General features: G+C 40.5%; 1 non-coding gene across 1 annotated transcript; it reads right to left on the reverse strand.

The window, feature by feature from the left end:
• Nucleotides 1–1,490: 1,490 nt before the first annotated feature.
• On the reverse strand, nucleotides 1,491–1,574 carry TRNAL-UAA (transfer RNA leucine (anticodon UAA)). The gene has a single exon. It is a non-coding gene; the product is annotated as a tRNA-Leu (tRNA).
• Between the last annotated feature and the right edge of the window lie 17,335 nt (nucleotides 1,575–18,909).

An 18,909-nucleotide genomic window follows, 5' to 3' on the forward strand; every position in this document is an offset into this window, starting at 1 on the left:
GTTAGAACCAATTTTCTAAAGTACTTAGAACTGCAAAGCAACAGTTTAGTTTACTGACTAGTAGCATATGTACATACAAATTTGCACACCCAAAAATCTTACTTCCCAAAATGAAATCACAAATATGCCATCGAGTGGGCCAACGGTGCCAGCAGGTGGGAGGGGCACTTCCCATCTTTCCACGAGATATGTGGAAAACGTTTATGTAATTCCAATGGGGAAATTGTAGCAAAATTTTACTCCAAATAATATTGTTTTCTGCGATTTACAGGATGTCAGTTACAGCAATTAACTGCTTGTTATGTGCAACAAAATAACGACAGAACGTTTTTCACTAGAGACATTAAAATCGTGTTGACTGCCGTAACTAGGGGTGTGCAGGATGGAAAAATTTTGACCGGGATGGGATTTGAAAGGAAGTCTGACGTCTGGGACTGAAAAAAATTCTCAATTTCCCGATCAGGTCAAAAATTTTCGGAACGGTAAATTTTCGAATTTTTTTGTTTAAATCTCAAATTGTTCACACTATTTCCTCTTCAAGAGATTGTCTTTGAACTTCTGGAATAAAAACTTAATTTCAAGAAATTTCACACATTTATAGGGCAGAAAATATAAAAAATTAGCCTCTTTCAAATAAGATCCTTTGGAATTTCTCAGCTGTTCAGGATTACGAAAAGTCAGCATCTGACCTCAATAATTTACACCCCGTCATTTTCAATTATCACTTTTTTTACACTACCCTTTGGCATGTAAAAACATGGATCAGAGGTAAATACCATGAAGGACAGTAGATTAAGTGATATCTGATTGACATCTATCTTTTGTGAAAAAGTACAAAAAGATGAAGAACTGTCGATCAACAAAGTGATAGATGTTTATGGAATGGAAATAAGGGAAATTCAGTTTCTATCTCGTAGATAACAGACTGGAGTCTGAACTTGTATACAGAGCCAAACTATTTTAAATTCAATTTGCAGTTATGATTTGTAAAGTATTAATAATAATAATAACCAAAACAATAATAACAATACAGCAATAATAATAATGTAATAACAATAATAGCAAAAACAACCACCATACACGTTTCTATGACTGATGTGCAGGATATGAAATCTCAATATGCCTCCCCCCTCCTCCCTGAAAGTCCTGCTGGCGGTCTTGGAGTAGGCATCCCCCCAAAGCAAAACGTTTAATTCGCAGAGTGCAAAGGGGGTTGGTATGACCTCCACAAACTTCCATTGGGCACGCCACTGATGTATATCTATATCTATCGAACGTCATAATACACCGCAGAAACACAAGTTTGTTGGGCAAACTGAATCCAATCCAGATTCAATCAGGTCCGCCTCAATAATTCATAATCTTTACTTTCTGTTAATTAGTGCTATTTAACAAATACCACAATTACCAACCACAGTTGACAACAACAGATACTTCGCATCTAAATGTTAAGCCACAATAAAATTAAGAGAAATAAACTAAAACTATTCTGTCAGGTGTGGGGTTCGAACCCAGGCTCCCTCTCGGGAACCAGAACTTAAGTCTGGCGCCTTAGACCGCTCGGCCAACCTGACAACTGTGCAACTTACCTTTCTAACTTGTACAAATGTGACTTGTTTCTTCTTTCAACATGTAAAGGTCGCATAGCATATATTCTTCTTTCTAGAGCATTTTCTATGCTTCCCTTTTATTTTTAGCTCATCGTGCTTGATAAGATATAAAATCACATACTACTCGCACAAGTTACTCCAAATTTTTTAAAAAAATTAAAATCCATCGAAAATACAAGATTGCGGAAATTTCTAGAAAATGACCACAAGTCAGGTCAAGTAATCATTTTTTTTTAAATGACTACATATGGTAGAGATCACCTAAGCAAACAGAATTTCTGGTTCTCAAAACTCCAACAGAACTGGCCCAGTTACGAAGTTGAACTTTGCTGTTAAAATTGCTCCATAGATGGCAGCACAATTGCAAATTACGGTTTTTCCATTTTAATTAAGTTATTTACAAGAAATTATTCTAACATTTTCAATTTCTGATGCATTATAATACTTCCGATAAACCAAGGACTTATAAAATCTGTACTTTAATATAATTTTATTAATTCCATGCATTAGTTTCGTGTCCCGCAACACATTATTATAGTGTTTCCTTCAAATTTGCATGTACGATTTTTTTTTTTTTTTGCACGTCAGTGCGTCGAGAGAAAACCCCCTTGGAACATTCGCTGTGACTGCAATTTCAGTACGTTTGGAACGGACGACTGGAGGTAATTGCAGTCTACACAGTGGTTTGGTGTTTCCGAGGAACTTTGTTGAACGTAGTGATGGGTTCAAGCCGTTCATTTGTGCGAGTCGACTCATGAGCGCTCGCTCACTGAGAAGAGTCGTTCAAATGAGTCGCCAAGCTTCTTTTTCTCGAAACACATGCCTGAAGAGGGGGTAGGTGGTGTTGAAGCAGATGATTGTATTTAAGTAAACGAACACAACGTACGTCCTTCAAGATTAATAAATTGTATTGCATTTTTGTGTATGTGTGTGTGCGTGTAGCCGACTAGATGGCCAAGATTCTGAAGTAATCGACATTTGATCTTGCCACAGAAGTTCCCGGGATCTAGTCCCGGTCTGGGCAAGGATATTCTTTACGAGTGTCCCTTCATCTATATCATCACGCATCATCCTCATCGTCGCGATTACTTAAAATTTGAAGAAAAGCGGCATAAAATAAGAAAAATACAAATACGATTCTGTATGTGTGTGGATATACATATATGTGTAAACAGTAAACACACACACACACACAAACAAAATTTATACTTTTTTTATACACATACTTGTTTTCATTACTCTGCCTCATGAGTGAGATTTTCTATATTTGTATCTTGTTTCAGTTTACATTTCATGCTGCGGATAATGCAAATTATGCAGTACGATAGCATACACAGAAATGCTATATAATTATATCAACCTTTTATTAGTAATAACGTGCATTTACATATTCTTCCTTTTTTGCATGCGATCACTGGTTTTAATATCGCAACAAAATGCACTCCAGATCTGCGCTGCGACACATGCTTGCATTTCCACGAGCATCGCTCGTTCACGACTCTTGAAACAGCACGAAGAGTCACAGCACAGTCCCACGACTCTTTCCCCATCATTCGTTCACGACTCGCGAGTCGGCACGAAGAGTCATTAAGCACCTTAGCGACTCTTCTCCTCCCTCATCGTTCACGACTCGCGAGTCGGCACGAAGAGTCATTAAGCACCTTAACGACTCGCTCGCCTTAGCGACTCTTCTCCTCACTCATCGTTCGCTCGCGAGTCGCGAGCTCTCTTACACAAGGCGCGGCGGCGGCAGTCTCGCCAGCAGACTGGATCTACAGTTTAAAGTAGGATCCACCCGCTCGCTCTCCGCGGATGGCTAACAGCTGTGTTTAAGAAATATATATCGCTCTTGAACATTATCCATGTCCATCCCATATCCATGTTTTTGTTGTTCTACAGTCATTCAATATAAGTTTCTGCCAATATCATAATGTATGATCGAATTTCTATAAAGCGGGCCAAATTATACGTATGTATTTTTTTTTAATGTTGCTTTCTACTAGTAAAACACCTTAACACGTAGGCTCACCGCAGATGGCCAACAGCTGTTTATATCACTCGTGAACATGACCCATGTCCATCTTACGTAGTTGTTCCTAATTCTGCAGTCATTCAATAAAAGCTTTTTTGCAGTATCATGTACGATGAGATTTATGATTAAACTTCTATATTTATTCTTTAATGCTGTTTTCATTAGTAAAATATTTACACGTTAATGTTAATGAAATATTTCACGTCATATGAAAACGATTTTGTCAGACAATGTTTAAAGTTCACTTTATGCTCGGGATTGAAGCTACATTTTAAACTGGGGGTCTAAATCACTGGGCAAGGTGCCTCCACAGAGGATCGAATCCGAGACAGGAAGCGATTTCCTTACCAGGATTTAACAAGGAATGAAAGGATGGCTGAATAACATAAATAAAACATACTCCATGGTGCATGTTCTTTGTTTCTTGGTTTCTATATTGGCCAGCTTGAAATAATCTTGGAGTGACAGATAAGTGGTGTCGCCCTCCTCAAAGTAAGCCTATTGACACCGAAAGTTCCGGGTTCGAACCCCAGCCCAGAGATGAGTGGTAATCTGTATTTAACCTCTTGTCAATTACTCTAATCACCATCCATCCTCCGTCGTTGCCTTGTAACGATACCTGGTGGATCCCACTTTAAACTGTAGATCCAGTCCCGATTAGCTTATCTGTACGTAAAATTCATTCATCCTCGCTGTCAATACTAAGTAATTAGGTATAAAAGATGCATAAAATACAACAAAGCGTGTTAGGCAGTTAAAATATTAAAACTGAATCAATAAATTATAAAATATAATTACTGCATGCTAATTTATAAGAAATTATAGCATTTTAAAATTTGTTTGTTCCTTAATGGGAAAATAACTAGTAGCTTATTTCTTCTGTTCATTCTCATGTTAACAGATTTGTTTTCTTGGATAAATAAAATTGAACGTGTAAATTAAAAGGTTTACATGTGCAGGAAGCGGAAGAGCAACTCGATCGAGTATCGTGGTGAGACAAGATGACTTGGCACATCGTTTCAACTCGTGAATGAGAATGCATATCTTGTTCGTGATTTGATTTCAAGTTAAAAACACCTGTCAGGTCTTGTTCGCTTATCGATTTCAAAGCATAAATCGGTATCGTTACTCCAATGAGACGAGATTCTCGGACAGTAGATTTTACACAGAGTGTCTCTCATCATCTCACCAACTTTGGAAGGGTTGGCCCTGTTTTCATTGCGATTTTGTAATGCCCTGCTACTTGTGAAACTGATTCACTTCCAACAATTTCAGTCGCCTCTGTGGAGGAGTGGTTAGAACAGTGCGCTAAGAGGAATCTCGGAATTGAGTGTCACTTCATCAATTTCATTATATCATCACTGATTTTCATGTTCGCGATTAGCCAAAGTGGCAGAAGAGCAAAGCCTGGGCAAAAGTGGTATCCCGAGCCGCTATGTGTTTCCACCGAATATCGGCCTCAGGATTCCCTGCCCTCGTGCCGCGATGTGCTAACCACTCCGCCACGGGGGACGGCCCTCCCCATCACATCTCTGTTTTATACTAAAGGCTATGATTGAATATGAATTTAAAATTTTGTGTGCGTCACTTAGGCTATTTTGCACCCTTCACTTTATACGGGATCCAGCCCCTTACCAGAACTAAAATAACATAACTGTAATGTCCTGTAGTAACTAAAATATTAAAATAATCTGACCGGTTAAAAGCTGAGGCTGTAAAGGCACTCTGCACACATAAGGACAAAACACAGGACAACACACACACACACACATTCCTACGAAAATTTTACTGGCCGTAGGTATAGACGCCAGAGCCTCGTTAGTCTGCAAAATGCAGTCCAGGGTGTACTACGTGGAAGGATCATCCCTTACATCCCTTAAACTATATTTCTCGAGACCCTTGATGTGCTAACCACGCCGGCATACATTATAGAATACTTGAGTTAGTTTTGTCAATATTAATTTTATTGATTGCATTTTTGTTTTGCAATGATTTTGCGCACTGAATTTTCATATTTATCTTTGCTTTTCATTTGTGTTTTACTTTTATTTTGTATATAATGCTGTGTTTCTATTGGTGTAAATTTGTGATTCGTCTCTAATAACGTTATCATTTCAATGTGATTTAAATTTTAATCTTCTAATCTCACGTGTATAATATATAAGTATATGTATGTACACATGCATACAGAGAGAAAGAGAGGGAAATTGCATGATATGATCGTTAGAGGGGAAATCCCCACCGTTCCCCGCATAATTTCAAATTTGTTCCTTGTATTACACAAAATATATTAAATTAATGTTATAACAAATTGAATATCTATTATAGATCGGATTATAAGAAATTATGTATAACTGCGTTATAACCCTCTGCCCACGAAGTGAGTTGGCATCATTGTATGACGTCTTGCCTCATTTTGATTGGCTAGCATGCTCAGATCCATGAGGAAGAATCAAGCCTGCTCAGTGGGAAGGCATCCGTTAAGGGGGAAAGAGTGGAGTGACTCTTACTGTACACGTGAATGGTGAGTGTGGCTATCCGATGGGATATGTAAGTAGATTGGGGTTCCTTCTAATTCTTTAGTTAGATATTTATTTATTTGTTCAATATTAGATTTGTTAATTTCAATGGATAATTAGATTATTATTAGAATCAGTATCCAGGAACCTAGTCTATAATTCTCAGTCGTATGGCCGCGTGCACTACTCACGTATTGTCCCCCAATTATTAATCTATTAAGTATTAGGATATTAATTTATTTGAATTTGATATAAAAAGAAAGGGAAATATAAACTATTTGTTTATTAGAATTCTATATTCTGGCATTGTTAAAAATAAAATGGGAAAGATCTAAGTTCTGGTTTGAATTCGTAAAAATAATTTCCTAGAAGAATGGACTGGGACAACAGCTTACTTTCACTGGTACTCTGCATACAGTAGATCCTGTTTTCATGCAGTTGAGTTTGAGCGTGACTACAATGAGATGGGCCTTTTTTTACAGCTAAGTTGCAGCGTGTGTGAGCGTGTGTTTGTCTCTCAGGTTCTTTATTAAAAAATCAGAAAAACAGAACATAATGTAGTATTCAAATATAAAAAGACCTTCATTTCACGAGTCCACTTATAATTAATTCATTATCATGTGGTTTGTTCTATTAGGTAATTCTTAACTGAATATAAAAAATTGTAAGTTATAATTTTTGTTTTAATACATGTTTGTTATTTTCACTAAAGGTTTATCATTTGAACTTGTGCTTGCTGCTTGTATTACGTCATTTTTGGATTTGGAGTAACATAAAACAAAAGGTGTTTATTGTCTTTGATCTTGCTTTAGAAAATAATGATTGGTTGATTGATTTGGTTTATTTTACTTCGCCTTTCTGTCACTTTTTTTTGGGTAATCGCGAAGATCAGGATGAGTAATGAGGTGTACTAACCACTCCACCATGGAGGCCGGCGCTTTAGAAAATAATTAAAAGTAACAATCGCTTTCCACACTAAGTATTTTGTGTTGCAAATTATAAATTACTGCCTCCCTTTTCTGATTCACTTTAATAGCATAGTGGTTAACGCTGTCATGTATTAAAATGGTTTGCTTGGCAAAAAATTGTTATAAGTCCACTTTTATGCTCCAATAGGCTAATCGGGTCTCCCCGATGGCGTAGTTATAACGTCGCCGGTAATCAAGGGGTACCGTGTTCAATACAAAGTGGAGGTTCGGATCCCACTTTAAACTGTAGGTCCAGTCCCGACTATCCTATCTGCACATAAAGTGGACTTAAACAATAACAACTCAAAATAGGCTAATCGGAATATTGTAATCAAGAGGTCTGTGCCTAACACCTTCCCAAAATCTTTACAAGACTCCCCTAATATTTTTTACTAACATTTAATTTCTTGTAATTTTAGCGCTAATGGTTTGGCCGAACTTGAAACTACAGGACAAATTTGTTGGCTGTTCTTCGCTGCCCGTCATGGGCTGAGGTTGCGCGCTCTCTCTCTCTGCAAACAACACTCGCGAGTCGCGAGCTCGCGAGTCGACTCTTTCCTTCGTTCAAAGAGTCGCTAAAGTGTGCCACGACTCTTTGAACGAAGGAAAGAGTCGACTCGCGAGCATGCTCCTTCCCCTCTCATCGTTTACACGGCACGTTTCAGCCAGCTTTACTCAACTAGGGGTAGGGAAAAGGAACAGAGAGGACCCCCCTCCCTCTCCTCTCCAGTCCCCATTTGCTGCCCGCAGAATCGACTTGCTTTCTTTAAAAAATTCCGGCCGCCAGGCGAGTATACACTTGCGCATGCACCTTCCTCGCAAAATTCGTGGAAAGGAGAGGGAATAATGGAATAATAGTTGCTTGGCGGGCGGAGGAGTCGTGGCACACATACGACTCTTTGAACGTGTCGTTCAAATCTGGTGAACGAGTCGTTCACCGCTCACAAGAGAGAGTCGTTACTTTTGAACGACTCGTTCACGAACGACCCATCACTAGTTGAACGCCTTGCTGGGAAGGAATATCTGGCTCGAACGACACTTTTCAGGTGGCAGCAACTAGGTTGTAGCCCCAAACTTTCACCGGTGGAGCTCTGGTCACCAGTAACTAATCCTCCAGGGCACAGTACTTAGAGATATCAATACTGCTTATTTTGAAGCAAACCGTGTTTTGCAACCCACGCTTGCTACACGTGCTTGTACAGGAGCAACCTGTGTTTGCAACCCACTTATATCTGGAGCAAACTGTGCACGCAATTCCCGTTTGCAGCACTTGTGTGAATTCTGTCTTGTTTAGAAGAAATTCAAAGATTCCTGGGATCTAGTTGCTAATAATTCCGCTTTGAGCCCGACGGCTCAGCATACATGGAACCTTACGGGTACCATAAAGGACTACCTGCCATCATGCCAGAACCACCTCCCCGACCACCTTCTGGAAGTGGCACCCAAGAGAAGCGTTCCCATGAAAAAGAACGTAGGAGAAGAGACTCTCAACGATCACTTGTGACAGATAGATCTCGATCCAGGTCCCCAACTAAAATAGTGACAACAGAAACCAAACAACCCAGCCATCAGACGACTTCCACTCAATACCATGAAAACCAAGTCAATCCCATTCACAACTTTTTACTCACCAATTACGATCCTAAATTTTCCAATCCAAAACAAGTCCTAAACCAGCTCTTAAAGTATCTGCCACGAGCCATGATTGAACATATAGTTTTCAGCAGGAACGGGATTATCATAAAGTGATGCAACCCTCATGACCACCATAAGGAACAAGGTCAGTTACCAAATATTCGGCCCTAAGGCCACCTTTTCTCAACTCGAGCAGGCTACTCAAGAAAAAGCTTCCCCACCAAAACGGACACCAATGTTGTCTGTAGTCATTCGAGGAGTCGATCCATCCCTTACCGATGAAGAAGTAACTGAAGAAGGACACACCATTGCTCGCTGCCTGCGAATCCACAATAACCACGGTTTACATATATGATCCGGGTTTTAACACCGGATCAACACACCATAGATAATCTTCTTCAAATTGGAGCTTATATACAGGGTGTTGCAAAATACCTGTTACAACGCTTGGGAGGTGGTTCGACAAGTAAAAACGAGGAAAAAATGTCATGTGAAAAAATGTCGAAATCGGCACCGTTTGCGAGTGACAGGCGTGCGAAAATCGCCTCACACCATGCGTAAAGTACAATAACTCAAGAAGGAAGAAAGATATCAATGTCGGAATAAAAGAATACAAACAAAATCGTGCCTGACGAATACAATGGTGCAGCAATTGAGGCCCAGTGTAAATTGCGCAAGGTGACTCTCAAAGAAAGTGGGGAATCCCGATGGAAAATATAGGAAATTTACTACTATTTTCTACATAATGTTGAGATCGGAATGTAGGCAGTAAAAAATGACGACGTATGTCCACATGTCCCACTACTGCTGGGACACCGTCCCACACTCGGGAAATAGGAAATTCACTCGAAAATGACGCTATGCCGTCAAATTACGCTCAGATTGATTTCAGCTAATTGGTACAGAAAGCTCCACTAGAGGCGCTGTGAGTGTAGGTCACCTGTTACGTATTAGTGTTGGTGGATACTACGTAGAGACTGTAGTCGACCGTTGTTTTTCCTGTCTTGTTCTGCGTCTCGCAGCGTGGAGTTTAGTCTGGCGTGTGTGTATGGTTGAATTGCGCTAAGGAATACTGTACGTAGAGTACGTATTCCCGTGTTCTTTCTCGGTTTGCAACAACTGCGTGGACACCTGTGTGACATTACGTGGGTGCTAATCACGGTAGTTGTGATCCGTCACTCGGAGGGAAAGTGCCCCTGTTTCTGGGCAGTTCTCGAACAAGACAATGGTGGAGTACTCTACCCACGAGCTTGCTGATATGCATCTCGTTTATGGAGAGGCAAACCGAAACAGCCGTGAAGCACGTCGTTTGTATCACGAACGTTTTCCCAATAGGCGATTACCAGCACATGCACTCTTTCAAAGACTTGATGCTCGACTGCGTGAAACTGGATCTCTACTACCCCGTAGGTGGGATTGTGGAAGACCCCGCACTGTGCGCACTGTGCAATTTGAAGAGGACGTGTTGGACGCGATACGAGACCGTCCTGACACCAGCACACGTGTCATTGCTCGTACTCAACAAACCCACCATAGCAATGTGTTCCGCGTTCTTCGAGAGGAGGGATTGCACCCATACAAATTGCATAAGGTGCACCACATACTGCCCACGGACTTTCCCCTACGCATGGATTTCTGCCAATGGTACGTGCAACAAACTCTTTCCATTCCAGAGTTCCCAACAATAGTTTTGTGGACCGATGAGGCAATGTTCACCAGGGACGGCATGTTCAATAGCCACAACAGCCACGTCTGGGATATGGACAATCCGCATGCAATCATTGTGCGCCATCATCAACATAGGTTCGCAGTGAATGTGTGGTGTGGCGTAGTAGGTGACCACTTGATAGGCCCGTACATTTTGCCATCTACTTTGTGTGGTGGGAATTATCGGGTGTTTCTACATGACGTATTACCTGAACTTTTGGAAAACGTGCCACTGGCAGGTAGACAACGTATCTGGTTTCAACACGACGGCGCCCCCGCACATTTCGACCGGGGAGCCAGAGCCTTACTCAACGATATTTTCGGCGATCGTTGGATTGGCAGGGGTGGACCTTTACCGTGGCCACCTCGTTCCCCCGACCTCACACCACTGGATTTCTTTGTGTGGGGAGAAATGAAAAGGCTCGTGTATGAAACCCCTGTGGAAAGTGCTGAGGATCTCGTTGCTCGTGTTAGTGCCGCTGCTGGGACAATTGGTGACATGCCAGAGGTATTTGCACGTACCAGACAATCAGTGCTTCGCCGATGCCATCTTTGTCTTGAAGTCAATGGCGGACATTTTCAACAACGTCTCTGAGTATACCGGTGTTTGTGTGAGCCCCTATCAGCACCACATAGTGTCCTTTAGTGAAAGGTACGAGTGAAGATGCTGGATATCGCTGTACTTCATACCGTCGATCTGCATGTGCGGAGGTTGTGCGCTTCTCAGTGGAATCCCTTCCAGATGTGCTGTGCCTGGAAATGTTACATGCCATTGTGTGCGTTTTCTCGCCATTCTCCGTCTTCATTCCTTCGAGGATTACCCACTTTCTTTGGGGAGCTCTCTTGTAGTATATGTACAGCCTAACGACATGTGGCCATTGTTTAACTTTTGTTTTTCGTACTGCAAAGTAGTGTGTCAACATTAAGGGATTGAAAACTTTTTTTATGATTTTCCAGTATTTTTTTCCATTTGGGATGGTGTCCCAGCAGTAGTGAGACATGCGACAAATTGGTTTCTTTTCTTCGAACCGCAATGTGAACCGTGTACAACAGGAGATTTGCAGTTATTTTCCTATTTCCCGGGTGTGGGACGGTGTCCCAGCAGTAGTGGGACATGTGGACATACGTCGCCATTTTTTACTGGCTACATTCCGATCTCAACATTATGTAGAAGATAGTAGTAAATTTCTTGTATTTTCCATCAGGGGATTCCCCACTTTCTTTGAGAGTCCCCTTGCGCAATTTACACTGGGCCTCAATTGATGCACCATTGTATTCACCAGGTACGATTTTGTTTGTATTATTTTATTCCGACATTGATATATTTCTTCCTTCTTGAGTTATTGTACTTTACACATGGTGTGAGGCGATTTTCGCACGCCTGTCACTCAAAAACGGTGCCGATTTCGACATTTTTTCACATGACATTTTTTCCTTGTTTTTACTTGTAGACTCACCTCCCAAGCGTTGTAACAGGTATTTTGCAACACCCTGTATATAAAGGAAAATATCGAGTGGAACCATCCAAATCACAAGCACCACTTCCAATCCGCTGCGAAAATTGTCAAGAATATAATACTCACCATACCAACCAATGTCACAAAAAACCCAAGTGCGGCTACTGTGCAGATGACCATAGCACTAAAGAATGTAGAAACTTGGAACAACCACCAAAATGCGCTACGTGTAACGACCAGCACCCAACGTACAGCTACCGCTGCAAATCCAGGCCGAAACCTTAAGAAGATCACCCAGAGCTGACGGTTCCAATTCGAGTTCCAGAATCAAACACGGAAGACCTTCTCAACACACCAGTTACACTAGGCAAAATGCTCAACTTTGTGATGGTGACTCTTCAAAATATCCACCCATTTATAAGACCCCTTATATTACAACAAATCACCTATGCCGCTAAGAGCATATTTAATGTTCAATTTCATGCTACCTATTCTGGTCCGTATGTGCTCTTTTACTCGAACCAACATGAAACTACAGTTTGAAGCTGTTTATAATACATTGATAATGGATTTGAAGGTTTTATTTTTGAATATCCGTTCACTTCCATTCCATAAAATTCTATTTGAACAACTATTAGTAGAGGAAGGGATAACAGCGTTTATTTTGAATGAAACCTTCCTCACACCATGGACACCCTGTTGTATACCATATTATACGCTACATCGATGTGATAATCCACAACCAGGACTGAGGCAAGTGGAGGTACTGCAATAGGTTTCTCCCCAAAAATCCCCTTTCGACATCACCAAATTCCACTTATGAATATACCAGAATATAATGTAACTACATTATTATATCTAAAAAGTATGAGTATTACCTTGGTCACAATTTACGTGCGACCAAAACATCCAATTCCTTACGACTTTATGCAGCATGTATCACTAAAATTTCGGAATTATATCATAATGGCCGACATCAGTATACATAGTCGACCTCTCCTAGAACGAACGCAATTCTCTCAGTTCATTACCACTCAAACCACTGGAATAAAACATCATATTCCAGAGCATACAAGACCCATATCTGTCAACTCCAGATATTGTTATCACTTCTGCAAATCTCGCACAGAAATGCACCATTAAAGTTCTTGGTACACTAGGTAGTGACCACCTGCCAATAAAACTTACACTTCGCTGCAGAAACAATGTAACCACTGGTCCATCACGCTCTGGATATGTTCTCCATTACGATAAAGCGAATTTGACCAGCCTACAGAGATCATATCCAAGAAGCGACATCGGATTTAATAATTTCTACCACAGAAGAAGACCTTACCAAGGTGGTCGATCGGATTACTCAAGAAATTCAAACTGCAACTTCTCTGCATGTGCCACGAACTAAAGTTCTTCCCAACAAACCAAATCTTCCTCCTCGATATCTAACCATGATAACTCGTTCCCGTCAGCTGTACAGGGACTATATTCAAACCGGTAACCTTGATTCCCTGCGACATCATCGTCAATTACAGCGCACTGTGCACAATTATATCCTTGCTTACAAAAGGTTAAACTGGACTCATGCTTGCAACCAGCTGAATATATCTTCAAATACAACCCAATTCTGGTATAGACTCAAAGGTCTAACTGGGCAAAAATCATCCACCTCATACCCTGTATTTCTTCAAGAAACACCTCTGCAAACTGATGAAGAAAAAGCTGACGCATTCGCTGGCAATCTGCAAGACATATTCACTCCGATTTCACCAGAACCACCAATACGCCGTCACCCGGTGGATTCCTTTAATTTCAATGATGATGATTTAAAACCTGCAAATACTCACACACTACCAGACGATAATATATTAACCAACCCCATCAGCGCCGGAGATATACAACTGACGCTACAACACAGACGAAATACTGCCCCTGGATTCGATTCTCTTTCGTACCGACTTATTAAAGAATGCCCCATTGCTGTCCTTACCATCTTGGCAGGGATATACACATTCATCCATCGCACTGGGTTTTTTCCTATAGCATGGAAAGCATCAAAAACCTTGATGTTTCTCAAACCCAACAAATCTCCACAATCGATAAACTCCTATCGACCAATACAACTTACATCTGTGTTCAGTGAAATTGTCGAAAAGATTCTGGTAAAGAGACTCCATGCACACTTGACTACAAAAAACTTACTTCCTCTCCAACAAGCAGGATTTAGACCTTCCTTTTGTATTAACGATCAACTCCTTCGGCTTACTACTATGATTACCAATCAATACAATGCCTTAAAACCATCCTGTTTATTGTTATTCGATCTAGAAAAGGCATTTGATAAGGTGTGGCATCCAGGCCTCATCTATAAACTAACCAAATTTCAGTTACCTTCCTGTTATATTCGTTTGATTTATAACTTCATATCAAATCGAATATCCTATGTATCTATCTACAATAGCTTATCACACCCAATATTTCTCCACTCGGGAGTCCTACAAGGTTCAGTACTCTCACCGTTGTTATATTTACTCTATGTGGCAGATTTACCTTGTCCCCCACCTGATGTTCATACATTCCAATATGCTGACGATACAGGCTTTCTGGCGTTAGGGCGAACAATCCATCAATTGAATCAGCACCTACAAAGAACAGTCGATGCCTTTGTTTCCTGGTGCCGCCGTTGGAGACTCCTAATAAATTGTACAAAGACAAAAGCAATAGTATTCCTGCCAAAGGGTTGTCGTTCACGGGTCTATAGAAATCCAGATTTGCTAGCTATCAAGGTTCAAAACTCCCTAATAAGATCTTCCAAAACCTTGACGTACCTCGGTGTCGTTTTCGATCAACACCTCACTTGGAAAGCTCACCTTGATATTATAACCAGTAAAGCAAAAATAAGACTAAACCTAATGAAACGAGTGTGTGGGACAACCTGGGGCTTGAAGACTGAACTGGTTATCATGACATATAAAGCTATGCTCCGTCCAATTCTTACCTATGGTTTCACAGCCTGGATATCTGCAGCACCATCCTTCTACGAGAAACTTCAAATACTAGAAAGACATGCTCTTCGCACTGCCTATAGGATATCCTTACCCAGCCCCACCAGATTATTGTATGCGAGGATAACTTTTCCACACATCCTGTTACATCTAGAAACACTTCGCATCCGCTACATAACCTCACGGGTCGCACAGGAACATCCACTACTGCAGAATACAGCCTATTATGATGCTCTTCACGACACTCCACCCCGTTATTACCATACTCCGTTATCACTGCTCCTCACGCTTTATCTTAATACCTTACCTCCAAATCATCCTGATAGAGACCGCATCGAGATATATAATGTTGATGAACCTCTTCGCATATATACCCCACACTCGCCTAATATTCCATACGACCCTGTCATCAAACCTGACAGGCTTAATATTTTTCCTGACTCAAATATATAAAATTACACATTAACTTACGATGCACAGTTTTAATTATTTTCTCACTCAACCACGTATTATTCAAATACACATAGATCAACAAACGTATTTTGAAACACAAAATCGCTAAATATCACTTCCCTTATAGAGGGCGTAACCCTCTAACAGGTAGCTAGCTTGGCTAGCAAGGGAAAAAAATTGCTGGAAAGTTCATATTAACTAACCGATCACTGATTAGTTTTCATGCAAGGTAACGTTCACTCTCCTGATAGGGATAATAAACCTTTTCGAGCAAGGTTTATTATCCCTATCGGTAGAGTGAATGTTGCCTTGCATGAAAAATGATCGGTTAGTTAGTATGAACTTTCGAGCATGATCATTACCAGTGGGTAGTTAAAGATCGGTTAGTTCATTGAACTCTCCAGCCTAATTATTGCCTATTTTTGTGGGAGCAGGAAAAGGTTTATTATCCATTTTGCCTTGACTCATCTCACTGAACAGGTCGCTAGGTGCCGTGGCTTGCCGCGAGTTGATAGCTTCCAGGAGATGAGGCCTTGCTCGAAAGAGGTTTATTATCCATTCCTATCAGGAGAGCTCTTTCCTGCGTTACCACCTTCTAGCAAGAATTATTTTGGAAGGACACATCTATTATGGAATTTCATGAAGCAAGTAGAGGATGAATCAAAAGTCCCTTAACACCCCTTATAAAAAGAGAAGGATTTATTCTGGATACAAATGGTCATGATTGGGGCTCAGGGTGCAAAATCCTGGCGGGGATTTCCCCCCACAAACAATCTTGGCCTCAAACAATGCTCCCACCAAAAATGTTCGGGAGGGACAGTTTTTGTTACAACAAACAAAAGATAAACAATTTCTTTAATTTCAAATATACTGTACTAAGAATAATATCGAATACATACACAAATTAGTGTAGTTGTGAGTGTACCAAAGCCTTTTCTCTCTCAAGAGATCATTAACAAATCTACATCAATACGCATAATAAAAGTAAAACAAGAATTAAAAACAATAATAACTATGAAATCTAATTGAATTATATTAACATAAAGCAAAAAAACTTAAAATACCATATGAGCGAAGTCACTCTACTGAAATATATCATCCAGATTAACAACCGCCCCCTCGATCGATGGCGCAGTGGAAGCGTCGTCGCCTTGTAATCAAGAGGTACCAGGTTCCATACCCGGTGTAGGCACATAGTGGTTCGTATCCCACTTTAAACTGTAGGTCCAGTTGGTAGCGATATATACCAATGTTATTGCTCCAATATGATGGTAGTGCGCACTCGGTCCATACGAAAATCGTGGTATTTCTCCCAGTAAACAAATTGTTTTTCGCGCGGACAATGCCGACGTTACGGGCTCTCGAGAGACGGTAGGTACATAGTTGATCCGCAAAAATTAAGCCCCTTCATTCGTCGCGATTAGCCAAAAGTGGCAGAAAACCGATACTACATAAAAGTACAAATCAAATCTTCAGTTTCATTGGCATATTGTCATAGAAACCTACTAAGAATTTATTGGTATTGATATAATTGAGGTTGCATGCGTTGTTTCGTGTTTTCTTTAGTTAGAACATCACACCCCCTAAATTTCATTCCGCACCTCATCAGCACCCCTAGATGATTAATCCTGGCAACGCCGATGTTCGTAAGTGTCCCTTCATCAATTTCATCATATCATCTTCATCCTCATAGTAAAGATTAGCCAAAAGTAACAGAAAAGCGACGTAAAAAACTAATTCAATCAATCGTATATAGCTAACAGTCCCATGTAATTATTTGAACATTTCATTTTCTTATAAGGAACAAGACACATGTAGTTCCCAATAAATACTGTGGGACCCAGAATCAGTGTTGAATCCAGCCATTTTCCTCCAAGGGTGGGGGTGGGGGGTTGTCAAACTTACCGGTGAATGTCTTAGGCACGAAATTAAAACACTATTTAAAAATACTATACTGAAAGCAACTTCAACTGGCAGCTGGGAAACAGCGAATCAGAGATCAGTAGAAATTTATTCGACTGAGATCGGGCATTATCGAGTCACAAGGTATCGAACGTTGTTCGCGAGACGAAACAAATGAGCGTTGGGTACACCACATGTTGCCAAACGTACCGTAAAACGAGAAAGAGTCTTCTCTGGCAACGGTATTGTCAGCACCAGAAATCAGCGGTGGTTAGTGGTACAATTGCACACGCGGTCCTGAACGACGAAGTTTCCGGAAGGACCACCCACAGGTCGGAATGCAGGCGGACACACGGTCATATAAAGACAACTGGCAAAAACGGAAGTACGCTTGGCAACGTTGCTTCGGGAGAGCGATGTGATCCCCTCAGCTTTTACTTCGCAACTGAGTTTGTTGACACCCATCGGACCACACGCCCCCGAAAATGATTGGGGGACAGAAATAGCCTTCAAGGTCAGCCGCCAGTTGGAGTTGCGTTCAGTATAATATTTTGAAATTGCCCCGTACCTCTGACATGTAACTAAATTGAAATAAGTGTAAATTTCGATAAAACTACACATGCACGTCACCTCTGTTTCACAGCAAACTGTGGACTGACTAACCGTTAAAATATCTGCAAGAAGTTGAAATTCGTTACTTTACCTTACCCTTGGTGAGTTTCAGTGATGAACGATAATTTAAATTAATTCATTATTTTGACTTTTAATTACAAAGAGGACTGAATCACTGTTTACGATTACTAAAAAGCCAGAACGTTTGTTCTATTTTAAAGTAAATAAATGACGTCCAAAGTGAACATGGTTGCCCATTTTCTTAACTAATGTCCGAATGTTCTACCAGGTTATTCATTTTGGGGGGTATATTTCCAGAGGGGATTTTCCCCTTCCACCGGACCACCCCCTGAATTCATCACTGCCACGAATTCACTGGAGCCTCGGGTCCGTTCAGTTCTTGAAGTATAAATCTCTTCACAGAACGCCAAGTGTATTTTCCAAAGCATTGTTGCGATAGGTTAAAATATTAAACAGGGTGTTTACCGGTCAATAAAAAGTAAAGAAATAAAATAGTAGGTCACGATGTCAATAAAAAGTCATGAAATTATACTTGTGGTCAATAAATTTTGCTGTCAATATGACTTATTGATTTTACTTATTTTACTTCTATTTTATTATACTTTGGATAATCGCGAAGATGAGGATGAATGTTTGTAAGATAAGATGGACGAAGGGACAATCAAAAATATAAGTGGACGGCCAATACGACCCCACATAAGATTTTACTGCCTGTGAGTCCAGACGCCAGAGCCTCGCTAGTCAGCCATATGCAGTCCCGGATGCTTTGATTGATAAAGCAAGTTTAATTCTCTTGTTAAACACAGCTCCAGTTTTCATCTTAAATGGCCTTTGGTAGGAGTTTTGGATTAAATGAATATTTATTTTCTTAGTTCATAATTTCCAAATCTGCCCGAATAAATAAAGGTTAAGAAAAACGAGAAGAAAAAAGGTAAATGAAAACTCAAGAAATTTGGATTTGTTATTTTGGTAGAATTTCTGTTACATCGTCCTG

The sequence above is a fragment of the Lepisma saccharinum genome, chromosome 2, assembly GCF_977018435.1.
Source record: "Lepisma saccharinum chromosome 2, izLepSacc3.1, whole genome shotgun sequence".
Classification (NCBI taxonomy): domain Eukaryota; kingdom Metazoa; phylum Arthropoda; class Insecta; order Zygentoma; family Lepismatidae; genus Lepisma; species Lepisma saccharinum.